Raw genomic sequence first — 27,915 nt, forward strand, 5'->3', positions numbered from 1 at the left:
TGGTAAAGATAAAGCTGAGTCAATTTGCTTTAATGAAAGGCATCAAACCTCCTACAGAAGCACTTAAGGCCTTTGTTATTCAGCTCCTCATTTGTGAACAGTCTAACACATACCCCATACATCCCATGACACTAAACATGTTTATTAAATGTTTACAGCCTCGTAAATCATGGTACTATGTACAGTGTGCATCTAATTCCTATTAAAATTTCCGTGATGTAAGTCCCATTATCATCCCTTCTTTGGAAGTGAAGAAATTTAGAAACAGGATGGCCAAGTAGTAAGCCCGAGCTGCCACAATGCCTGTCATGGTGGAGTAGCATTTGAACCCAAAGACCAGACATCACATGTGCATCTAACTGCTTTTCTTCCATTATCGTCCTAAACTATGGAATAATAAGTGATGGTGGTGGTGGTGGGGGGGAACATCAATGTAATAAAGCATTTTATAAATGCAAGATGGTATTAATTCTAGAAAGGATGCCTGCCCGATCTCACATTATCATGGGTAATCAATTCTTAGATGTGCAGGTCAAATCTCTCTAATGAGTTCCATTACAAGGAAGATTGAGACAGAACATATATTAGCACCATGGAAAAGCCCATTTATTTTACTTATTTATTTAAAATTCCTCTATACTGAGTTCTCTTGAAAGTCACTATAATAGGATTTGACCTGTGTGGATAATACACCTTTTATTTTCACACCAATTATATTTGTTTTATGAAATCAATTTGTTCTCAGTCATATTTCCCTGTGGCTCATCAGTTTCTTGTTTTTATCTGCTTTACCTAATCAACAATTATATTCTGCTATTCCATCTAAATAGCACTAATGCTGTTTCAGACAAAAATGTATATCAGTAATGGTTGCAAACTTAAAAAAAAATTAATCTCAAAGCACTTTAGTAAATGCACTGAACTTGGCTTTAAGACAATTTACTGTAGCACAGAAGTCCAGTCTGTAATGGCCTTCATCCAAATGAATGTAGCCACCAATGATCCTTACAAAAGGACAAAATTACACCCACAGACAGTGCTATCAAATTGTTACAGTGTGGCCATTTAATAATCAATCCAATATGTTTACTGAATGTTAGCTCTAGGGAAGATATTGGACATCAACATAGTTCGTGTTCTCATGCTTTAAAAAAGAAAATCTGTAAACAATCTCAATCTTGGATCAGGGTTAATGGAGTCTGTCAAGAAATAAAAATATGTACTTAGAAATTCTAAAATCTCACACCTCTCATTTTTTTTTTTCTGTCATTTTCTAAAATTTCTATAAACAGCTAAAATTTGGTTTAGTTGGAGGCTTGGCTGGACTCACAAGACTTTCTCTCTCATGATTTTTTAAGTGTTATTCAACTGGATGTTTCTAGATGTGAAACTCTGACTCAAATCAACTTCTCTCTTGGAGAAGAAATGTCAGTCATTGCCCGAAAATTTTCTTGTTGCTTCTCAGCTTTCTAAAAAAAAAAAAAAGTTCTTGATTTCACGGCAGGTAGTGAAACTCATTACAGAAACTCATTCATTCCATAAACAACAGTAGAGCATTTTTTAAAAATATGCTACATCTGAAAGAGTTTTTACTATATGTATTTTTAATTCACTTGAAAATATCTTTGAAGCTACTCACTATTTTAAAAGATGTATCTAGTGTATCTATGTGTAATTTCAGCCTACTATGGTAAAACTTGTGAAAGGTCAAAGGCAACATCCTAGCAAGGGACTGGAGGCTATTTTGGCAGTTTCCTGTCTGCAATATTGCTCTAAATTCTGAGAAGTTCTACAATAAATTTGAAATTGTCTTCTAAATTTATGTTGACTATCCTGAAGAAGTTCCATTAATTTGTCTCTGGGAAATAACCACTCTAATCAGTCTTTCAAGTGGTACTGAGTAGTTATTGCAAAAGTCTCTTAGAAAACTCTTATTAGAAAGTTTTATATTTAAATACTTGTTCATAATTTCCATTCAGTTTTCTCTTAAACATTCATATTCATAAGTGATTTTCTTTTTTTTTTTTCCAACGTTTATTTATTTTTGGGACAGAGAGAGACAGAGCATGAACAGGGGAGGGGCAGAGAGAGAGGGAGACACAGAATCGGAAACAGGCTCCAGGCTCTGAGCCATCAGCCCAGAGCCTGACGCGGGGCTCGAACTCACGGACCGCGAGATCGTGACCTGGCTGAAGTCGGACGCTTAACCGACTGCGCCACCCAGGCGCCCCCATAAGTGATTTTCAAATCATTCGATGAAATATCCATGTGTTATCATGGGTTTGTTACCAAGTACATAAAGAGTAAAGTTAAACTAACATGGTGTCCGTGAAGAGTAGAAAGCAAAAGAGATGTTGACCAAATTGCGTAGATTCTGGTCATAGCAAAAAGATAGAGACTGGATCACTGTGCTACTTTAGTTCAATGCCTATTTATCAAGCTCTTGTTAATTTAAATACTAGGCTACACAGGTAAGAAGGTATCCAAAACATGAGAAAAACTTATTCTCCATCCTCAAAGTGTTCATAATCAAGTTGGTTAAAAATAAAAGTGCTGAAAGTAATTAACTTTTATTCAAAATATATGCTAAAGTTAAGAGACAACGATCTTTCTGCATGGTTGTAGGAAATTTTATCATAAAATCTTAAATGTGAAGAAAGCAACCTCTTAAGTATGCACAATCCAAAACAAGCAGAAATTTCAAAGAATTGCATTTTCTTTAAAAAAAATTTTAATGTTTATTCATTTTTGAGAGACAGAGCACCAGTGGTGGAGGGGCAGAGAGAGAGAGAGAGAGAGAGAGAGAATCTGAAACAGGTTCCAAGCTCTGAGCTGTGGGCACAGAGCCCAATGTGGGGCTTGAACTCACTAAGTGTGAGGTTATGACCTGAGCTGAAGTCAGACGCTCAACTGGCTGAGCCACCCAGGAGCCCCAAAGAATTACATTTTCAAAATTATCCTTCTTTCAATAATTTTCAGATAATGGATGTTCACAATAAAGACCAGAGAAATATCCTAAACTCAGAATTATAAAAGTAAACATTGGATTATATACAGTTTAATTTTGGGATAACGTCTATGTTTTAATATCTATAATATGTGAAAATGGCAATCTAAGGATTAATCAAGTGTATCAGTTCATTTTCAGAAAAAAAGAGACAGATCTGTATTAATGTTCCTTGTTTTGTGTAATTTGAAAGAGTATTTTTAATCAGATAACTACCACTTGTTCTGATAGTGATGTCAAGTCATTATTATTTGACTATAATCCCATTCTCCCCAGTTATGAGAACATGTACATATTTTGAAAGGAAACACTAAGCAGGATACCTTCAATGTGATCAAACAAGTACCTTCTGCTGGAGGACATTTGTTCCAATAAATCTACAGGCATTTGGAAGAACTCAGATACATTTCAAGTAACACTTTGGATCTTAAAATTCATTTGTGTTATTCTCTGTGTTCTAGGGGTCGCATTCATCAAATCAGTGATATCATTGAGGATGTAGATGGCACAGCATTAGCACAGTGGGCATAAGCGTTGACCACATGTTTTGGGTCAACTTAGTCCTACCTGTAGCTGCTTCAAGAATCTTCAAAATTAGAGCTGGTCTATTACTTTTTAAAAATTTGTTTTAAGTTTATGTATTTGTTTTGAAAGAAATGTAAACAGCACAAGTGGGGAAGGGTCAGAGAGAGAGAGGGAAAGACAGAATCCTAAGCAAGCTCCACACTGCCAGTGCAGAGCCTGATGTGGGACTCGAACCCATGAAACCTTGAGATCATGACCTGAGCCAAAACCAAGAGTCAGACGCTTAATTGACCGAGCCACCCAGGCGCCCCAGAGCTAGTCTATTCTTATGGCTTAAATGTGTTATAGTATGTAATCTTTACAGCAGACTTGAAAACCAAAAAAGAAAAAAAAAATGTGGTCTCAAAGTCATTTCAGAGCAGTGCAATTGATGGAATACCATAATGCTCAGGGAGCTAGAGAGATGGAAACAAAATATTCCCATCAAACTGTAATTTCTAGAATAATTTGGAGTCTCATAACAAGAGTAGCTCATGGGATCATTGATTATAGAGCCATTGGTCCAATTTACAAGTGAGTTCTTGCCACTCGTCATCTTGAAACTTGGGCCTTTATTTCTTAGATCCTAATATGAATCCTCATATTATTTCTGTCCCATTCATCAACATCACCGTGATGACCTTTCTACTCCTGTCTTTATGCAAGGAAAATGAGGAGGGGCTTATTTTGATGTTGACTCATCCGCAATTAACCTTCAGAAGATTTGAGCCAGATGACAGAATCCGCCTTTCTAGGAATGGCCATATCAACCTTAGGGGTTTTGATTCATTCTGGAGAGGGACCTGGAGGGATCTATGCCAAATGGAACTGCTAAACAGATTTTAAGCTAAGATAGTTTGCAGGATGGCATAGAATGGTTCCACGAAGAAAAGAAAATGTCAGGAAAATAGCAAGGGAACATATTGCGAAGACTACAGGGAGGCCATGGGACACTACACTCTGACCGGGGAATCGGCATGAACCTTGTGAGGCATTCAGAAGCAACGGCCACATTTCTCGTTTGGTCATAGAGACTCAGGTGCACGGGGCTCCTTCCAAAGAGATTTCAAGTGTCACGAATGGTAGCCCCTGCCATTCTGCTCTCACCTCTCATTTTTGTGGGAATGACATTCTGGTGTAGGATTCCAAGCACCTATGATAACAGCTACCATGGGCTCCCCCAGAAAGGCCCTCTCTTTCTGTTTCCTCAGGTCGTGGTCTCTAGTGAGCCCGTCAGTATGACTATTGTTCTTTGTCAGCCGCCTCTGAAATGCTGACTGTGACATACATGTAGTCTCAGATTGTGTCCTTTGGTTTTACTACTGTGTCTTTTTGCCCCCAATGCAGCCACTTTCAAGAGTTTTGACTAAATTGTCATCGCTTTCATATGGTTAAGCATTCTGATGCTAGAGTGGCATCCTACCTCTACTGACACCTCTATGGTTCCAACTGCTGAGAAAGTAAATGAGAAGGGAGACTTTTACTTAGCTCTTAGCTTTCACGGGTTTTCTCAATGGAGAGAAATGCTCCCTCTAAATTATTAGGAACACCCAAGAAAAGAATAAAGAAATCATCATACGGTAACAGGGCAGGCATCCTACTCTATCTCGGCTCTTTGTATGTCTAAAAGTAATAAAGAATTAAGAGGTTTGTAACAGCAGTACACGTCAGTTCTGAAAAATAGCAAAGCCTGTGGTAAAACTTAAAAAAAAAGAAAAGAAAATTGTTAAAGTGATTTGTTCTGGGTCAAATTTACATGATCTAATAGAGCAAAAGAAGGCATAATACAGGTGTTTGCCATCAAAAGTTTTCATTTGTATTCACTGGACTTATCCTAAAATAGGTACAGGTTATGATTTCACCTCAGAGAAAATGAAGTGTCAACACAACTAATTGAAGATACTGAGTTAAGGCTTTTTTTTAAGAGAAAAATAAGAATATGTCACATTGGGCCCTATTACACACACAGTTCTGAGTCACAATTAAAAAAGAACAGGGGTGATCATAATAGCAGTATGACATATAGGTAAATATATGCTGGTAGTGCTTTGTTTCCTGCAGAGGACAAGGATTTTGTTTGTCTCAAACAATGCTTGCATAGTTCAGATTCTCGAGGCACTCAATAAGTAGTACCCTTCTTTCCTGCTCAAGTTCTGAAATAAAAAAAGTAAGACAGATGGAGAGAGGATATCACCTTTATTACTGCTGCAGCTAATCATTTTGAAAAAAAAAATATGGCTTATACCTTTGAGCATGCGGGCTGAACATTATGGCACGAGGGTCATCCAAGAGTATATACATTCTGCAGGCAGACCAGTTCTTCAGGGAGAGAAACAGTGAGAACAAAAGACAGACAGAAACACACACACACACACGCACACGCACACACACAGATGCATGTATGCTGGCTCACATACCCAGTTTGTCCTTCCAAACTTTCCAATTAGCTGCCTGTCGGAGTAGAATGAATAAGAGTGAAGAGTATTATGCAGGTGTGCCGGTAGAGTCACTGCCCACAGAAAATGAAGAGCAAGAGAAGGAACCTTTCCCCATAAGGATATACGCAAAAGAAATAAAAGGAAGTAGAATATACAGAAAAAAATAATAAAATATAGCTTTAGAGTAAAAAAAAATCCCATCTTCAATGATCTACATTAATATTCTTTTTTATTTAAAAATTTTTTTTAATGTTTATTTATTTTTGAGAGAGAGAGAGTGTGTGAGTGGGGGAAGAGCAGAAAGAGAGGGAGACACAGCATCGGAAGCAGGCTCCAGGCTCTGAGCTGTCAGCACAGACCCTGATGCGGGGCTCGAACTCACGAACCGTGAGATCATGACTTGAGCTGAAGTTGGACAGTTAACGACTGAGCCACCCAGGCGCCCCTAAATTAATATTCTTAAAAACAGCTAACAAATAACGTGTGTGTGTGTGTGTGTGTGTGTGTGTGTGTGTATAGAGAGAGAGAGAGAGGGAGTCAAAAGGAAAAAAATTCTCCATAAGGAAGAGTTGTGACCAAAGGTTGAAGTGATGGCCAAAAATCTCCTTTTAGAGCTGTAGGTAAAGAGCCCGTGGAGATTTGCACCAAAGGCATATTCCCTTTATTTTCCCCAGGACTAAGATATAGGGTTCCAAACTGTAAAGGGCAGAGTAAATTGATCCTTCGCCCAAGGCCGCCCGAAGAAAATTGCTTCTCAACCTTCTGTCCACCTTTCTACCAACCATTCAACTCTGGTTTCACTATCAAATTAAACATGCTTTTAAATAAAGGATTCCATTCAATGTTTCTACAAAGGCTGCTTCTAAAAGCACCTCACTATCCTAATAATTAAAATAAGAGGGCATTGCAAATATCTGGAAAAAAGTATTTTGTCATATGAAAAATTTTGTTGCCTGAGATTCGTGTTTGATAAAAATTCTTCCACAAATACTTAAAATTGTAATCACAGGAAGAGAACTTCTCTAACCAAGTCCTTTCACCGTGCAGAATGAATTAATTTTTGCAGATACTGGAAACCATTTTGCTCAAAATATTGATGGAGGCATGGAATTCTCTCATTTTTCTCCCTCACTGTCTTCTGTTCTCAGCCTTTCCACTGATATCAACTCTTTGCCTCCTGGAGCAGCTAACAGCAGGATGTGGCATACAAGAGAAATAACCTTCACAGTTGCTGCCTTTCAGCACAGACGTTCTAGAGATGTAATAGTGACTCTCAGAATAGCCGGTCTTGAATGTTGGAATAATTCTAGTAGAAAGGTGAAGCCAACGCATCCAACTGATCTCTACTGACCTAGTTCTAAAATTATTCCAAGAGGGAGTCTGTGACAGGATTTGCCAAGGAGTTATACAGCAAAACCTACCTGAAGAGGCTAACTGGTGTTTAGATAGCTATTTTTTCTAATTTTTTAACATTTATTTATTTTTGAGAGAGAGTCACACACAGAGCACAAGCACCGGAGGGGCAGAGAGAGGGAGACACAGAATCCGAAGCAGGCCCCAGGCTCCGAGCTGTCAGCACAGAGCCTGCCAGGAGGCTCAAACCCACGAACTGTGAGATCATGACCTGAGCTGAAGTGAGCCACCCAGACGCCCCTAGATAGCTATTTTTAAGACATCCAACCTTTCTGTATCAGTCGTGTTCTCCATACAAACAACCAGTAGTGTGCATCAGCACATGCGCGTGCGTGTGTGTGTGTGTGTGTGTGTGTGTGTGTGTGTGTAGACAGAAGGAAAGAGAAAGACTGACTTTAAGGAATTGCTCATGCAATTGAGAAGGGTAACAAGTCCAAACTCTGTAATATAGTCTAACAGGCTGGACACCAAGAGAGGAGTCGCAATTTCAGTCTGAAAGCAGTCTGCTACCTAATTCCCACCAAACACCTTGGGTTTACAGAGGCATTTATTCAATAGGTACATGCGGAGTTCTTTATTCTGGAAGTCCCATGTAGCTCTTATGTAAACACCTGGCTCATTCACGCAACCATGAAGCACTTGCTATGCATCAGGTAATCAGGGTCACTCAGTCTTTCGAGGATTATGAACAGAGAGTATGGAAGGATCAAATCTGCATTTTGGAAGAATAACTCAGGCATCAGTTCAGATGAGGTAACATCATATTTGCCAAAAATAAAATAATGATCCAAACATGAACTATAACTTGTGTCTGTCCCAAACAGTTTATTCTCTAAACAAAACACTAAAAACACACAGCTATTTATTTTCCTCTTTATTGTGTCCTCATTTACACATTTGGAGCACATGCTGAAGTCAGTGTAGGTAATTTCAGGCTAGATATAATTTTATTCTTGGAAGTATAAAAAGCAAATGCAGCCCACGTAAGGAAGGACTCTAGCTTGTTAATCCTAAGAGCATGTGCCTGGCTACTAAAGGGGCTGATGGTACCTTGGGCCTCCCAATGCCCGTGTAACTGCTCTGCCTTGCTCAATATCCACTTTGTACAGGAACATTGACAGTTTGCACTTGAAAATGATGCTATATAAAGTGTAAGATGCTTTCAGATGTGGAAAATGCACAATGCTGACATTCTAACTGGAAGTCATATTCTCTTCCTTTGCCACTTATTTGCTAGTAATGCGATGGAACATGAAAGTTATACTGAAATTATAAATCGTTTGTTCTCACTACAAATACAAAAATGGAAGAACAGTATTACCCTAAGTCCTCCCAGCAAGTTTGCCATATTTGTATTCATTGGGTATACAAAACAGGAAAACAACCTCCATGTGCCTATGAAGGCATGCATCTTGCCACATAAGCAAATACCTGATCACTTATGATGTAACCTAATATATGTGGCACATTTCCTAATGGCTTGAAAATTTATATTATTTTTTCTTTTTTTTCTTCAAGTGCTCAAAGCTAAATATGAGTACATTACCTGTGATAATGTATCATTATTGCATACAGAATTCTCTAATCTACTGTGGTCATTGAAAATTTATTTTTGCTTCAAAATATAAAACTAGGAAAAACAATGGAGATGTTTTCGTTTTTTAAATGAATATTTTCAAGTGTATACACAAGTGCATTTAAATTTAGGCCTTACTGTATATTGGAGTTAGTATATTTTTATACAGAGAACTTAAGTGTATAAACAGTCATAGTCCAAGATTTCCCATTATTATGGGAAGCTATTGTTTTCTTTTCCATATACCTCCCTAGTTTGCTTATGCTATTTCCTCCTATTGAAATGATTTTTCCCTGATCTTCTCTGAATGTCCAAATGTGGCCCAACTCAAATGCCACCATCTCCAATACGCCTCCCTATCTATCACTGCTGGACTTAATCTCTTCTTTAAACTCTAATAACCTTTCAGCTCTATCCCTTTCAGGGCACTTAACACTTTGTTTCTTGTGTTATTGTCTTTCATCCTCAGAAGACCAATCCTTGAAGGCAGGTTCTCAATCACTCAGCAGAGTGCTCTTAATCTAGTAGGTGCAAAGTGAATATTTGTTGAAATACTGAATGGGTGGGTAAAGGACTGAGAAAAACTCCTGCGGAAATCTGAGAATTGGTTCTAAGAATGAAATAGCTCTAGCAATTTTAAGAGTACAAATTTTCTCTGTCTAAATTGTAATAATCAAATAGTTGCAATTTCTTTATAGGCTGAAGATAAAAACCTTAGAAATTGAGGGAATCAGGTAGGAGTTGTATCATTTTATCATATAGATTGCATTTAATTCTCATGACTACAAATCTGTGATCAGTAATGGCCAGCATGGAACACAATGGTGAACTCTACAGATTTTAATGAGAGTATACCCTAAGTGTTAATCATTAAAAAGTACAGATAAAGAACTCATCAAAGAATAAACCTTGAGAAATCAGTGAATCACATAAACAGACATACTACTGCAAGATTAGAAGAGGTGACTGGGGTGTGCAAAAATAGATGTAATCTGAAGAGATTTTTATGGCTTATATACCTCTAAAACTGATTGCTAGTCATTAGTTCTGTTATTCCATATGTATTACGCACCTATATTTTAAGTCTGACACTCCTTTAGTTACTGAAAAGACAACAATAAGCAAACAAATTCTCTGCTTACAGTAAATACATGTATAAAATCAGTAAGGTGACAGGCAATAAGTGTGGTATGAAATTTTATATAAAGCTCTCAGGGAAGACCTCTATGATAAGATCATATTTGAGCTAAGGTTTGAATAAAAAAGTAGTGGGAACAATATGAATATTCAAAGAAAGCTTTTGAGACCAGGCCACAGCAAGTGCAAATGCCCTGGGGAAGGAATGTGCGTAAGGTGCTTGAGGAAGAGTAAGGTGACCATTAGAGTTAAAACAGAGTGAACAAGGGAACAGTGGCGGGAGATAATGTGAAGGTATGGGGTGGGGGAGATTCTGCAGAGCCCTTGCAAGACATGGTTAAGCTTTGGACTCTTATTCTGAGCAGTGGACTTAATGTGATTTGGCTCTAGACTTAAAAGGTCCACTATGATTTCTGTGTGAAGAGCATGTTAGGCTAGGTTGGTGGTGATGTGTAAGGATAAAGGATGGAGACCAGTTAGGACATTATGGTGATAATCCAGGCAAGAGATGCAGGTGTCTTGTATGAGGACGGTAGCAGTGGGGTGGTGAGGAATGGCTGGATTCTGGATATATTTTAAGATAGTACCAAGGTCAAATTATTCATTCAGATTTTTACTAAGTAGAATTCTACCAGATGTTGATTAAAGAAAAGTCCCTTTTCTAAGAGACCCCATGATATTGTATTTATCATGGCAATTATTTTCCCACTTACTCTTTGGGGGGGCTCATCTGTTAGGATGAATCCCACTTCTCAAAGATTCCTGGTGACATGCTTTGTGTCAGAAGTGAAGCCAGATCCCAGATCCCAGAGCTCCAAAGCTACTGTTCTTTCCACTTTTCACATTTTCCCAGGTTTTTTCTGCATAACCAGGAAGAGTTTTGAGCTAAAAGGTCATATGTAAAATATTTTTGGCATTAAGAAAAATTCTGAATATTAACTACATGGTTAGTTTCATAAAAAAATCATGAGTATTTTATGGGGCGCCTGGGCGGCTCAGTTAGTTGAGCGTCCGACTTCAGCTCAGGTCATGATCTCACAGCTTGTGAGTTCCAGCCCCATGTCAGGCTCTGTGCTGACAGCTCGGAGCCTGGAGCCCACTTCAGATTCTGTGCCTCTCTCTCTCTCTGCCCCAACCCACTCACATTCTGTCTCTGTCTCTCTCAAAAATAAATAAACATTAAAAAAAGTTTTTTTTAAAAAAGTCATGAGCATTTTATTTTCAAAAGATTGTTGTAGTGATTTTTTAAAATTAATTTATTTATTTTGAGAGGAGGGGAGGGGCAGAGAGAAGGAGAGACAGAATACCAAGCAGACTCCGTGCTGCCAGTGCAGAGCCAGACAGGGCGTTCAAACTCACAAACCATGAGATCATGACCTGAACAGAGATCAAGATGGGATGCTTAACCAACTGAGCCACCCAGGGGCTCCTGTATGATTTTTTTTATCAACGTTTTGAATTTGATAGGCCTCAAACAGTAATGCAATAATTCATATTTGAGTGATTTTTAACTCTATGTGGGAGAATGCTGACATTTGATTAGTGATATTTTCTTTGTTGCCTTGTTTTTAAATATGTGTGTTTCCAAATTAAATGTTATTAAAAGCAGGCCTGAAGATACCATTTAACAAACTATTTTAAAAAGTAAAAATTTAAGTTTCCCTCTATTGACTAATTCATAATTAGTCAATATTGACATATTGACTATGGACATAATTCTTTATTGTGAAATGTTAGCCAAAGACCTGTCTATTTTAATTCTAAAAAATTTCTCAATCATCTATTCATTTACTTTAAAATATTAACTAATCAGCTAACAGGTTTTATTGTAATGGTAGTACATTTTACTGGACCATTAAGGGTCTACCTAGTTCGTTTTTTCCTGTTCTTGAATAAGGATTGAAGCAATTAAGACTCTTGAAGAGTCTTAGTTGCTATTATATTTAGACTGCAAAAGCATGATGCAAATGTCCATATTTTAATCAGGAAATATGGACATTGACATTAAAAAATCTTCCCCCTCACATTCTTATGAGTCATTTTTCCTCCATAAGAATCCTTTCTGCATATTTCTACTAGACCCACACCTGACTCAAATAAACTCTGAGCCTCTTGAGTCAAGCATTCATTTCTCTCTCTTCCCCATCTCATTCCTCTGAAAATTCAAAGAGAATTTAATGCATTGTGCATCTACAGATGGTCCCTAAAATGCTTGCCATCCAGGCTAGAAGATAGGAAGAATAACAGAGAATTGGACACAGCCCTTGCTTTCTGAAGACTTGACTCCTAAGTAATTGTTTTAAATGATCTGAGGAAAATCCCGCCATTAGCCTTGAGAAGCTAAATAATATCTGGTGACTCCTACCAGTTGTTTCTTCTTAAAGAGGGCAAAAAGGCATTTTGTTCAGTATCCAAAGAGAATTTTTATTTGGAGAATTCTCCAAAGAGAATTTTTAACCTCTTTCTGTCCCATCAAAGATAAGTTTCATCATCTCTCTTAAGATAGTTTCCCTTTGGATCCCTCTTTTTATTTTTTTTTTTCCTCAATGATTGTGCTAATTCATCTTTGACCATAGGAGAATTTGCAGATGTGAGTATAGAAGATGTGGAGCATAAGAAATAGGAAACATCAACCATCTTCTACCAGGGCTACTCATTCCATGCATATTTACTGGACTGAGAATATATTAAAATACAGAAAGGAACAGTGTTTAAACATGTATAGTCACCAAGGGCATTCAAGATGACACTCTATATTTGTTATGTAGAGTATTGTTGGGTCCAAGGATGCTTCCAATGCAAATCTTTCATGTTCCCATACAGATGTTAGGAGGAACAAGTGATTTTTCCTGTCTTAGGAGATGCTATAATGGATGCGTGTAGATTCACTATAAGTAGGATAGAATAATTTATTCTCTTAGAGCCACTGATGCTCAACCCTATCTTTCTAAAAATTGGTTTGATTGAAAGCCAGGCATGCTTAAACCCTGATTGCATATTTTAGATGTTTTCAAAAGATTATGTAAGAGTAGAAATTGGAGTGTATTATCCTCTGTGTCTTCTATTTAACGTTCTGTTCTGTTTTCAATGAGCATACTAAGTATGATGAAAGAGTATAATGAAATAGCTATTTGGTAGTTTTGTTAGGTTCCAGGGCCCAAAATTTTCTAATCCCATTAACAAAAAAATACATTGCCCCTCAAAACCACAAATATCTCAAATATTTAAGTTTCTGAAACTAATAATTAGCATTAGGAATATTTTCTCATAGAGCCTTACAACATAACCAAATAATTCTTCTTGAAATTATACATGGAAATGTAGTAACAAAATATAAAAAATAAAGAAGTTTTCTTTTCATACTGTATTGACAATAAATTTCATAATCTACATGTTAACTTTGTAAGAGCTAATTATTAAAAAAAAGATATTGCTGCATTATATATAATTAACACTGTACGCTATGCTGAAAGAAAAATAAATGTTGAATGGTTTTGATTCAGAAGCATTGTTAAAAGAAGAATTTTTATTTTCTGAAATTGTAATTTAAACTCGTATAGCAAGTTTGGCTTGATCACTATATGTGGCCATGGAATTTACAAGAGAAAGTGCAAGGCATACCAGAAAGAAAAGAAAATCTGTGGTTTTCCTATTCAATACACCCCTTTCCTAGATGTGCAAACGGCTGTTGGTTCTATTCCCATCCTGTGAAATGTGGACCACAAGGAAGAAATCCGGGCTGCCAAATAAAAGGGCACGCCCCCTGTTTATATGAGCAATAAATACTTATTTAGGGAACGAAAAAAAAAAAAAAAACAGAAACAAGCAGAGCTGATTTGTGTCCCATTCTCTGTGCACAATTTGACATGCCTATTCATCACTCTTCAGTAAAAGTGAGCCGAAAACTTCAGGGATATTGTATCCCATGCAGAATAGAAATGTAGAATTGAACAGCATCGGTCCCCAAAAGTTGTGCACACATTGTTCCAGTTTCCTTTCATGGAGAATTTATGTACCATGTTTTTAAAGTTTCAATAAACCTTTTATCTGGAAGCAAATAAAATTTAACAAAATTCGTGATGCATACTTAGGTTTTCTAAGCAATCTTTAAGTAAATCACAGCCTCTTAAAACTTCAGGAATTCTCTTTAAGCAATGTCATTCAAATTTTTCATTTACATTTAAAAACTGCAAATTATACTTTAAAGTTATTTTTATTCTTAAATTCCCACAGATTTTGTAAAGCAGAACTAGATCAGCTTCCGAATATATTTTGGATGTAATATATTCTACCTGTTAAGCTACCAAGACAAACTTTATGCTTTTGCTTTCTAAAATTAAAACTTATACACATAATTTCCCTTCTAGCAAAGCAAATTTGGTTTTCTTTGAAGGAGTACTACACAAAACTGGTAGGAAAAGAAAATGAAAGAAGAATAATATTAATTAATGGCAGTAATAGTTCACCATTTGCCCTGATTGTAAGGCAAAAAATAGAAAGGTTGATGTTTATATCTTAGACATGTTCTATTGTTCATTACAGAAGAATCAGCATTCCTGGTATTTATAGACCATGTACATGTCCAGTCCTGATCTATATTTATACTACAAATAAAATTTTAATTGTTACTCCAATGTAAGTGCCACCAAAACCACCATTTATTCATGCTTGGGTATTTAAAAACTGGTCTTCAATCTCAATAGTTTCTGCTGCTAGCACATTATTAACCAAATAACATGTTTTCCATCAATAGGTTTGGTATATTGCAGGTTGCATTGTTTAGAAAGATGACAATAACAGGAAATATATTGAAATGTGCTAACTCAAGCACACAAAAATGCAAGACAAAACGAGCTCCAGAAACCTGGTTGAAGTTTGGAAGAATCTCCTCATTTTGAGAAGTGTGGAATAGTTTTTAGAGTTTTGTTTGATGATAACAATGAAGCTCAAGGGGGAGCAGGGTGGGGGGTATTGAAACTGCTACATTCCCTGTTAGAGAATTGGACCAATACCCCAACTGTTTCCTAGCTCTTCAGTCAATGGTGTAAATGGAAATTGCCCACCTTGCACCTGACAGTCATAGCAGAAATTTCCAGCTTATATTGGGAATTTGCTAGGTGCCGGGTAGACCACAGGAGCTACTAAAGATGTTAGAAGGCAAGAGTCATCATGCAGTCAAGACATAATTTTGCCAGCTTCCATTCATATCCAAGTTTTACCTATTTGAAATACCCTTTAAAGAAAATTTACAAAGGGCTAAGTATATAAATACATACGTACATAAATAAAAATAAAAAAGGGAAAGGCAGAAGTCAGGTGATAGATTTTCGGTGTTTCCTGGGGCAGTTTCCTAAAACACAAATGAAAACTAGAAAACAGTGCCATCAAACAAGAAGCCATCAAACCTAGATTTATGTGATGGACAAACAGAAGAGTGAAATTCATATGCCGTACACAAGCCACTTGAACCCAAAGGTGTCACCATTAGAAAATTTACACAAGTCTAACTTTGCTTTATCTGTTTTAGCTCTTGGATCAAAATATTGTTCCAAGCCCAATGTAATACTGAGATTCATGTCCATTATATTTTTGTCTTTCCAGACTGCATTTTTAGGAAACGAAATTGTAGTTAGTACTTTCCTACATAAGCAAGATGATTTACTGACTCTGTGGCAATTATGTGCAGAGCTCATTGTTATTCTCTTGATAAATGCACCGAAATTTCCCCATCAGGTTCATCTAAAAACTAGTACATCGCGCTCTGATGGAGTCAAAGGAAAGAGGGGAGGTATCCTTGCCAGGCATTGGTAACCCTATTCAACCCACCTGAGAAGTAAGTGTAACCAGATCTTGAGTGGCTCTGGGATCATCTCATTGAACAATGTAACTCATATCATCTATATCATCTTTAGGAAGAACCATTGCCAAGAACAACTTTAAATATTCTGACATGAGTGCCTACAATAATGAGTCTGCCTGTGAAGACAAATATTTTTAAGTGTATCTTCATTGCTTCCATATAAATTTATGGTGAATAATTAATAGATTTTAGCTTATACTTAAAGTCTTTCAAGAAAATCCTTTACCTAAGAATTTTGGAAAAATATTTTATGTATTTCAAAGCATCAATTTGCAAATGGCATAATCCTAGGACTAAACCTGCCGGGCTTTACTTTCCTTTAAGGATCTAACAAAAGAGAAGTGTGATGACATTTCTTGTAATTTAGGATTTATTAATTTATGTTTTTCTTACAAAAATTATTCTGAATAACTGCCATATTCTTCATAATCAATGGGTGTATTTCATCCCCCACTTCAAAAAATCCAAATAAGTATGCTTTAAATTTAATCATTTAAAATTTTACACACTTTAAAATTTTTGCTCTTCTACAAACTTATTACAAACTTATTATTCTACAAAATTCTACAAACTTATTACATTTTACAGCTTAGAAAATATTTTACTTGCACTTTCAATTAACAAAGATTTATCCTTATATTTTTCCAATTCATTTTTTCTTTAAATTAAAGATATTCATTTTGTGGGTTTCAAAGTCCACAATGACTAAAAGATTCTGGAGATAAAGTGTGTCACATTTACTTTTCCTTATCCACACATATATATAATATGAAAATTCACATTTATTTTTAATTAGACTTACTCTGCTTTAAATTTATATTTATTGCAGATTTTGCTAGTTCAGTTACATGTATGTATATTACACATGGACAAATACCACTGCCACTAGTACCCAGAATACATTCTATTCTCATTGCTCTAGTGTTCAGATGTGACTTACTAGGAGCTCACCAGGAAAACACATAGCTCTGGCTGTGTAACACAGTTTAGATTTCTCCTTATTACACTAGAATCATCAAAATACATCCTTTAATTTGCAATGTAGTTCATCATAAAACAAAAACATTTCCTCACTTTTGCCATAATTTTTTATTTCCCTATTCATCCTCTAAAACCAGAAATAAACATTTGATAAAGCTTCATTTTGCACTTAGCAGTTCTTGGATGGATAATTACCTTTAAAATGTAGTAAGACAGTGTCGCTTAAAGGATTGCCATTTATACCTAAAAATTAACTGCAAATTAAGTGGCTACTGATGTAAAAAAAAAAAAAAAAGAATTAAACAAACAAATTCAAATCGAATTCAGTGTTTCTAAGAGGCAGGGAAACCACATATCACATCAATTTGCTGCTTCCGAGGTCAGTACTAAGATCAGAGAGCCCCACTGTATGATACAATTGGAAGATAAAGACACATTACTTCCCAGGGAAGCTTTGTCTGAAGCTTTAGCACAAGTGGGTCAAGTTCCCAGTGATCCTTTGCGCCTGTCTAATTAATGACTGTTGCATTTAGTTTGCCTGAGACTTTATGATTATATACCCCCTCCCACTCCAAATAAAACAATCTTACACACACCAAAATTATCCTATTAAGTGTTCTCGTTTCCAGAGTTTGCAGTAAGAATAGGCTTTAAAAATCTCATAATAATGGTAAAAAAAAAAAAAAAAAAGATTGTCCTCCTTCATATTTATTTGATTGTCTAGAAATTCTGTTTTCCAGAAATAAGGCTTTTCTGCCTAAATGTTAAGCACACAAATAACCTGAGATCATTTCAAATACTAACCAGTGGGAGAAAGGATTACACTCTACAAGCGTGTGTTTGAATGGTCAGAAATTGACTTGAAATGTAAAATTAATGATCATTTACTCTGGAGTTTTATGTGAGTATTGCATAAGTCCGTGGTAATGGAGCCACTGTGGTGTAACCGTACAATGATGCATTGTTTCATTTCCCACGTTTCTGTGTGTATGTTACTGTTTTCAGTTTCATTTGTCAGCAAATGTCTGTTTACCCCGCTTCCTGTTATTAATTATGGGAAACAGGTTTTCTTGAAATATATTAGAGACTCTTTTAACTCTTGTCCAGACACTTCCAAGGCAAGATATTGATGATTCCTTTAATGTCTGTACAAAGCCGGAAACTGAGTTAAAATACATTGTTTTCTCACATAGCTTACAACTTCTTATCTCTCTCAGAAAAAAAAAAGGACAAAAATAATAAACAAATCACAGCAGCTTCTATTCCTAAGACTAGACACTGAGATAACAGAGTTGGATACTTTTTTTCATTGGCCACAACAATTAATTAACATTTCACACTGTGAATTCTGAACTCAACCCACAAAAATGTTTCAATGATCAACTCATAGTCAAGTGCTAAAACACAATAAGATATATTCTAACGTAAGTGAATCCATAAAGAGACAAAAATACTGATCATATTATTGGTGTATTACAAAGCTTTTATGTAGAAACATATGGTCAGTCCATCTAGCTCTGTGTCTTTGAAATAGGAGCAAATATACTTGCATGCATTAAAATCATAAAGGAGCCAAAACATCTGGAAGTTTTAGAAGAAAAGCAAAATAGTTATGGGAGGAAAGTCCAGATTAAAAAATGCAGATGTTTAATTGGGCTGTCAGTTATGTTACGAGGAAATAAGGGCAGAAATAACCAGAAGCCACCGGTGGAAAATTAAAATAGTTTCATGAGCCATTGCCAAGCTAAAAGCAATGAAATCGGTAACATAATATGGACAGGGGCTTTCTAAACTGAGATCTTAAAATGTTACCATGTGCAATTTTGTAAATTAGCCATCTCCCCAAAAAAATCTTTTTCATTAAAGCACAATAAAAGTTTTTCAGACTCTCCTTTCTCTCTTCAGTCATTAACATCGGGCAGTTATTTGGAGTTTGGCTTTCATCAATGACAAGCTCTCCCCCCACTCTCCTCACCCCGTTTGTGAGACCCTCTAATACTGCTGAGTGGCCAGAAATTACAGATGCAAGAAAAGCTGACAAATGACTGCCAGGCCCCTCCCCCAGTGCCTCGATAGTCAAAGCCCCTGCCAGAACATGCCCGAAAGCAGTACACGGAGAGACAAAGACACAAAGATTCCATTTTCTCAGTGAAAATAGATTTCATGTGTAAAACACTAGTGAGAAAAAATTGAAAGCTGACACATATGTGCAATTTTAGAGAGGCAGGGCTGAATATTTCAAGAAGATTGAAATTGCATTTGATTGCATCAAAGCCTAACAAATGTTGTTTAACCTAAAAGTCTTTTCAGTCTGTAAAAAGACATTCAGTGGCAAGATATTTTATTTTTTTAAGCACATGGTTAAAAAAGAAAAAAGAATCTTGAGCTCAGTAGAGAGATGTTGATTACATACTACTGTTGCATAAAGAATTAACACTGGCTCACATCACTGGGTCTACAAAATAAAGGGGGAAAGTTAAAAAAAAAACCTATTGAATCAAAGGGTTCAGAAAGATAATATTAAATCCTTATGAGTATGTTTCCTATAAAAAGAATCCCCTCCCAGCAGCCCCAGGGTATCATTACTGGAGAGGCAGCGAGTGGTTTATTAGAGATTCAAACCTTGGCATCTGAGCCTTGCCAAGCATGCAAGTTTTAGCTTGTGAGCCCAGGGCCCTTGGCTTACACAGTCCCTTCTGGCATCTAACAGTGAGGGCCGTCTGGTTGGTCTCCACACGCCAGGCAGTGTGTGGGTGCAGGGGCTCAGCCTGGGAGACAAAGGAAGATCATCACTTGCTATGGAAGGTCATGCTTTGTGTTTTTCTTCCTACCTAGATTCATACAGGCCAGGGTAACATTTAGGGATGAAAAGAGAAATATGTGAAAAAGGAAGAAATAACAAAATGAATCAGGGAATCCACCCATAACGTATCTTCAAGTGATATTATAAATAAATACACAGAGAAAGAGGGGAAGAGAGAGAGAGACAGAAAGAGAAAGAGAGAAATGGAGAGAAAGAGAGGTCAAAGGTTTGATTTAAAATAATCTTTTCAGGGGCGCCTGGGTGGCTCGGTCGGTTAAGCACCAACTTCTGCTCAGGTCATGTTCTTGCACTCCGTGAGGAGCATGGAGCCTGTTTCAGATTCTGTGTCTCCCTCTCTCCCTCTCTCTGCTCCTTCCCCGCTCATTCTCTCTCTCTCTCTCTCTCTCTCTCTCTCTCTCTCTCTCTCTCCCTCCCTCTCTCTCTCTCCTCTCTCTCTCTTTCAAAAGTACAATAAACATCTAAAATTAAAAAAAAAATAATAGTCTTTTCAGGGCTGCTTGGGTGGTTCAGTCAGTTAAGTGTCCAACTTCAATTCAGGTCATGATCTCCTGGTTTGTGGGTTCAAGCTCCACGCCGGGCTCTGTGCTGACAGCTCCGAGCCTGGAGCCTGTTTTGGATTCTGTGTCTCCCTCTTTCTCTACCCCTCCTCTGTTTGCTCTCTGTGTCTCTCAAAAATAAATAAACATGAAAAAAATTGAAAAAAAATCTTTTCATGCAAGGAAAGGATTTCTCCCACCTGCCTTCTTAGATTTTTAACTTTGGTTTGTGTTTGTAAATCTTTAACTTCATATACCATGCAAAGCAAATTCAGTATATGAAAAGTGACTGAGGTCATTTTTGTTTATTTTCTAAAAGTTTGTATTGAAGTATAATTGATATACAATATTCTGTTAGGTTCAGGTGTACATCATAGTCATTTGCTATGTTTAGTTACTGTCACCATAGAAAGTTATTACAATGTTATTGACTATATTCCCGATGCTGTACATTATATACCCATGACTTACTTATTTTGTAACTGTAAATTTGTGTCTCTTAATCCCCTTCACTTATTTTGCAAACCTCCTAAACCCTCCTCACTCTGGTACCCAATAGCTTATTTCCTGCATCAGTGAGCCTATTTCTGTTTTTTTTTTATTTGTTTTGTTTTTTTAGATTCCACACATACGTGAAATCATACAGTATTTGTCGTTCTCTACCTGACTTATTTCACTTTGCATAATACCCTGAAGGTCCATCCATGTTGTCACAAATGGCAAGATTCCATTCTTTTTATGGCTGAGTAATATTTTATTGTACATATACACCACATCTTCTTTATCTGTTCATTTATGGATGGACACAAGTTGCTTCAATATTTTGGCTATTGTAAATAATGTTGCAAGGAAGAAAGAGGTACATATATATATTTTTTAATTGGTGCTTTTATTTTCTTAGATACTTACTCAGAAATGGAATTGCTGGATCATATGGTATATATGTTTTTTAATTTTTTGACGAATCTCCGTACTGTTGACCAGCGTGGCTCTACCAATTTACATTTTCACCAACAGTGTATGAGGGTTTCCTTTTCTCCACATCCTCACCAACACTTGTTATTTTTTGTCTTCTTGATGATAGCCATTCTGACAGGTGTGAGGTGATGTCTCTTTGTGGCTTTCATTTGCATTTCCCTGGTAATTAGTGATGTTGAGCATCTTTTTGTGTGTCTGCTGGGTATCTGTATGTCTTCTTTGGAATAATGTTCTGTTTAGGTCCTCTGCCCTTTTTAAAATCAGGTTGTGGGAGGTTTATATTAAGTTGTGTACATTCTTTATAATTTTGAATATTAACCTCTTATCAGATGTATGATTTGCAAATATCTTCTTCCAATCAGTAGGTTGCTCTTTTGTTTTGTTGATGGTTTCCTTAGCTGTGTAAAAAATGTTTTAGTTTGATGTCATCCCATTGGTTTATTTTAGCTTTTTTTTTTTTGCCCTTGTCTGAGGAGACTGGTTGCCCCCAAATATTTCTAAGACTGATGTCCAAGAGCTCACTGCTTACGTTTTCTTCTCTCTCAAATTGGGCCTGCTTGCAATCCTGACCCAATCCATTCAATAGCATGCTGTCCTTCATAGATAGGCTCAATATTTGCCGAATAGTTGGAATTTACTTAATATGTGTTGAAAGTGTTAGACCATTAAGAGGTTAAAATGTAGTTAATACCAGCTGTCAAGGGTTATAGACCAAATAAGTGTGCTGGGAATATTTTAATTAAAAAAAATTACAATGAAGTTTTTAAAAATTGAGGACACATTTTGTACTCTGCCACTCCCTTTGAAGCCCCTATAGTTCTTAAATCCCTTTCATCAATAGGAATATCAGAGAGAGAGAGAGAGAGAGAGAGAGAGAGAGAGAGAGAGAGAGAGGAAACTACTTCATAGTCTCATAAGAGACAGCTGGGGGGAAATGAGGATATTAGGTAATTCCTATGACCACTAAAATGCTTTGCACAAACTCTTTATTCCCACAATATTCATATCAAGATGCATTCTAGCTATCCTTTCCCATCAAATGAAAATACTAGACAGCATTTTGAACAAGATATTTATAACATTAATAAAACTGATATTTCAATTAGGATATTAAAAATAATCTAAGAGTTAAAAGTGTTCACCTATTTGCCATCAAAAAGGAGTGGAATATATATTCGGGAGTTTGGGAGCATAATTTATTTTGCATATTCAACCCTCTGTAATTTTAGTGAGTTTCTGAGTCCCAGTTTCCCTGTGTATAATATGAAGAATTTTGTCAGTCATAGGAAATTGGGGATTAATCTTCTAAGCCGGTGTTGGCTCCAAAGTGCTAACATGCAGTGTGCTCAGTGGGACGGGAGTACAAAACGTTTACTGTGTTTTTATTTATTTGTTACTGTTTATTTTTGAGATATAGAGCGAGAGCGAGAGCGAGAGAGTGAGAGCTTGTGCATATGAGCAGGGGGAGGGGAAGAGAGAGGGGGAGAAAGAGAATCTCAAAACAAGCTCCACATTGAGTATGGAGCCCTACGTGGGGCTTGAACCCACCAACTGTGAGATCGTGACCTGAGCTGAAATCAAGAATAGGGCACCTAGGGGCACCTGGGTGGCTCATTCAGTTGGGCGTCAGACTTTGGCTCAGGTCATGATCTCACAGCTTGTGTGTTCCAGCCCGTGTCTGTGCTGGAAGCTGGGAGCCTGGAGCCTACTTCAGATTCTGTGTCTCCTTCTCTCTCTTCCCCGCCCCCACTAGCACTCTATCTCTCCCTCAGGAATAAGTAAACATTAAAAAAAAAAAAAAAAAAAAAGAAAGAATAGGGCACTTAACCTAGTGAACCACCCAGGCACCCACTGTTGTATTTCAATTTTTAAGGTTTAATATGAAGAGAAATCTCATGTCATTGATAGAGATAGGAAGCCCCCGGTGAATTCAGTAAAATAAATCAGGCACAAACTATGTAATTACCACACCACAGACCGGTTAATTGATGTCTTGGTACACATTTCAGAATGTTTCTGTAACTTGGAATCTGATACTCTGTGATTTCAAATTTCTTGAAGTACATGTCACATATTTACATTAACTTTCTCCCCCTGGTAGTCATTTTTCTGCTAAGTGGATATGCACAGAGTAGCTGAGTGAGCCAAAATGAATCAGCATAAGGTCCAAAACTCTGAACAGAAAGAACTAGTTATCTTAGGCCCCGCCCCTCCCTGCCAAGCCCACCGCTTCAGAAGACTTGGGAATAGCAGCGGAGGATGTGTGAAGTGGTTCAATACACGTCCTAGCGGTCCCAGCCCAGGACAGTGTCATCCACCTCTTAAGTTGTGCTTCCTCAGTCCCCAGCGCATGACCTCAGGTGCCGATGAACCCAGAAGAAAATTATGAAAATAAAGCATGTTGTTATATGGAGGATATTGGGGAAACTATTGATAATCTTTTAACAGTAATCTATTCTTGAAGACAGAATATGTATGTCTAACCTGAAAAGATCAACATACTTATTAATTCTAAACAGTGTTTCCCAGAATAATTTTTTAACCAAATAACAGGATTCCCTAATTCAGTAGTAAAAAGGAAAATAATACAAGTTCTTGTCCTCATTTAACCTAATTGAAAGGGAGAACACCACTTTGCTTCGTCACATTCAATATTTGCCTTTTGGAAAATTCAACTGCTATCATAGACTAGAATAATGATATAAAATAGCATTATATTATTTAGACAAATTAGTCTCTTAGAGAAATTAGATGATGAAAACAAAGCAAAGATATTTAGTATGTCTGGGAATAAAATCTAGATTATCTATCAATTGTACTAATAGTAGGTAATATTATAAAACCCTTTTGAAACATGGAGAATACATCCAAAGGAAAATGAATCCTTATAATTAATTAGCATACTGAAGGTAGCCAAAAGAGTTTGTTTTATATTTTCAGGGGTTTCTGGTTTTTACTTGACATTTTATGGGGAAACCCAGACAATGTTTTCTAGGGCCAAATTAGTAGCCTTAGAAAAGAAAAAAAAAATTAGGCTATGAAAAGTTGGTAGATCTCTGTGGATTGTTGGATTGGAAAACATCCCCATAAGAGGATAAAAATCAATTTTAGCTAATTTGCTTAGCATGGCTTGAGTTTCACATAGTATTTCTTTTTGTTTTGTAAGGGATCTTGGCAAAATTAGCAACAAATCCATAAAGGAAACTGAAAGCAATTGGATCTCCATCTTCAGTGGCAGTCCCACAAAAGTTGGAGAAATACGTTGTCTCCAAAGAGGATACAGCTGCACCCTAAAATTAGGACATAATTAAGGTATGACATTTCTTTTAGTTCATTTCTTTAGTTTGGTTGCAGTGCTTTGTTCTTTCCATTACAGATAATTTTTTCTTTTTTTTCCCCCAGTCTCTCTCTCTCTCTTCCTTTTCTTCCTCTCATTAGCAAATGTCTTTTATAATTGATCTTGTTTACTGTCCTTTCATCAAATATATGCCACATCACTCAGGCGAGCCATCTGACAGGGCACCTAAATACACATTAGAAAGTACTGGGAGCCGTGCGTCACTTTGACTGTCTCATCAGGGCAGTTATAATAAGCATCTTGATGCCACTGAAGGCAATGCTGTATTCAGATAATAGCCTTCATTTTTACCCTTTTTAAATATAAAAGTAAACCTTGAAGCATTTGAAGGACCTCACTAAACAACACACATGTGGAAACAGACCAGGGAGCCTTTGAAAAAAAGTCTCTATGTAAAATCTGTAAAGAATCTTAGCAGTTTTTCAAAAAGACTTCCAGATACATGATGCCTGTGAATAAGACACATGACCACCTTAATTATGAGAATCATTATTGTAGGCCCTCTGGGCCATTTTTGCTCCCAGCAGGATTTTTCTTTCCTCATCCAGAGTTTCCGGGGATGTCTACTATTCTCTGTGTGTAAAGCACATTTAAGTGGTCCCACAAAGCTGCACTAATTAAACACACACACACACACACACACACACACACACACACACCAATAACAACCAAAAAAAAAATACAAAACACTTTGTCAAGTGGTCAGACAGACTGGAACTAGAGGATTATAGGTAAGAGGGATAAAATGAAGGGTTGAAAGCCATAATTTCTATTTTTGTGGTGGTAACCGCATCAGCTGTTGGAGTCAGGCAGTTTAAAGATATGGCTACTTAAGCATAGAGTCTGGGAAGAATGCCCTTCAAAATGTAACAGTAAATCAGGCCTTCAGTGGTAAAGATGTAGTAAATGTTGGGGATTCCTTGCTGGATCCCTTTTCCAGTTGTCCCGGCTTCTTTCCTCCTTCCCACACCCGTGTCTCCCACTTCCCATTTGATTCCATGCCTATCTTTGACAATTCCATCTATTACTTTCTTTCTCATATATATATATATATATATATATGTATTTATATTTTATATTTATATGTATTTATACATATTTATATTATTTATAGGTATTTATATTTATATGCATTTATATGTTTTATTTGTATATTTATATATGTTTTTAAGCCTTCTGTTTTAATCTTAGTTGCTTGGCCTTTAACTACCAATCCCATTCTCTGTGCTGCTAGAAAACAGAGAACATGTTATAAAAGGAGACACTGCATCTCAAAGGGTTCCTTCATTTGGCCAGAGACTAGTTCATTCTTGAACATAATGTGGCTTTAGATTTTCAGAAAAAGCCCCTTCCTTGGGGTGGTTTTGAAGAACATGTAGGTACATATGGGTGTCAGGCAATCAAATTTGTAGATGCAGTAATTTGAAGAACGAATTATTATAGTGACAGGATCGCCCATAAAATGATAAGAAATATAGAAGTCTTTCTAGCTTACATAATACTGACTATGATCTTGAGAGTTTCATTCCATAATTTGGCTTTATCCTTATTTTTATTGGAATTAACAGAATCAGAGAGTTGGTAGAAAGCATAGAAATTTTGTAATACAGCTCTCATATTGAAATGAAGAAAATGAAGCCCAGAAAATAATCTGTTCTAAGTCATTCTGTTTGTCTATAAATGTCATTGGTTTAATTTTAGTTTTGCATATATTTAGACAAAGAAAATATTTTCCCAGAAACTGGTTACAAATCTTTGAGATGAGATATAACCATTAAAATACATATGCAGTAAAATAAAACTATCATTCAGTAGTCGATAACATACATTGAAATTGCCTGGGGATATTATTCATATAATAAAACTTACTTTCATTGTTAATATATTATCTGACTTCTATGTATGTATAATATGTAAGCCAGCTCAAATTATCTATATAAATGAACATTATTTTTGTATACAAATATAATCCCCTTTTGACGTTTTTATGTTCTGATTATATATTACTCACAGTTTTGTAATTTTAACCAGAAAAAAAAAAAAAAAAAAAAAAGGACTGCCCAGAAGAAAAGAAGGTAAGTTATTTCATAAGTTGGGTTGGAAATTCAGAAGTTCTTTTTCCATTACTAACATTGTGTTCTTAAAAAAATAAGACAAATTCTTATTTTTTCACTTATAAGTATTCCTATAAGAATTGGCAGAAGTGGGGGTGAGGAGGAAATCCACTGTAGACAGTTAGACCTTATTATTAGAAGCAGTTGGTGGTATCCTGTAGAAAAAATAGTATATTCTTGAAGACATAACTACTTAATGTTTAAAAAAACCCTATGGTATCATGCATACAAAAAACATTTATAAAACAAAGCTTTTAAATGTTTAATTATACCCCTAAGCTGACTTTCTAGTTCTCTAGGATATCAAGGCATAAAAAAAGAAAGAAAGAAAGAAAGAAAGAAAGAAAGAAAGAAAGAAAGAAGGAAAGAAAGAAAGAAAGATTTACTCAGATTAGTGTTGGAAACATCACATAGAAATATGTGTGGTGATGTTACTGGAAATGAGTATTTTTGTAAAGTAAACAAGTAGACTGTCTGAGCTTTAAAAAGCCTGCCACGCTGCCTTAAGGTTAAAAATGCAAGTCTAGATATATCTAAGAAATTGTACTGTTTAACTTTTTAGTTCTAAGTATGTTTTGATGCAAATAATTAAAAGATGCCTATGTCTTCAGTTAAAAATGAACATTTTGCTGAAGTGGTAATACTTAGGTTGTTTTCAGTTTCCATAATTAAATGCTACTTGCTACTTATTTAGGGCGTATGTTTCAGTCCCAGAACACCGAGGACAGATCTAAGTGACATCAAATTTTTAAAAAAAAGTTACACAAAAATTTTGTGGTAGCTTTCAGGTTTAATTTTAACTTGTGTTTTAGGGACTTCAGATTTAGTTAAACAGCATCATGATCTGTATTGTCTCTATGATTGTCATACTTGAAGTAAGGATATATAAAATATGGAGCACTATAGTATAATGAATGCAGACTTACGGAAATATTGCATTCTCTTAGCCAAAAAAGTGGGGGAAATCAGAACAAATGAGGATGAATGTGATTAATTTTCCTAGTTCTTTCATAAACTCATCTGTAAGAATTGGGTTTGATATATCTTGTCTTAATGGTGTATGAAGAAACCCACGGCTGACATCAGAGTTTGTAGGTATGTGGTATGTGTATTCTTAACAAAGATATCT

General features: G+C 36.2%; 1 long non-coding RNA gene across 1 annotated transcript in view; it reads left to right on the forward strand.

Annotated features, from left to right (window-relative positions):
* Nucleotides 1-27,577, forward strand: part of LOC123586967 — a 41,627-nt gene extending 14,050 nt beyond the window's left edge. The window contains exon 2 of the long non-coding RNA XR_006707044.1: nucleotides 24,481-27,577. This is a non-coding gene — a long non-coding RNA (uncharacterized LOC123586967). The remainder of the gene's footprint in view (nucleotides 1-24,480) is intronic.
* The last annotated feature ends 338 nt before the right edge of the window (nucleotides 27,578-27,915 follow it).

The sequence above is a fragment of the Leopardus geoffroyi genome, chromosome C3 (assembly GCF_018350155.1).
Source record: "Leopardus geoffroyi isolate Oge1 chromosome C3, O.geoffroyi_Oge1_pat1.0, whole genome shotgun sequence".
Classification (NCBI taxonomy): Eukaryota; Metazoa; Chordata; class Mammalia; order Carnivora; family Felidae; genus Leopardus; species Leopardus geoffroyi.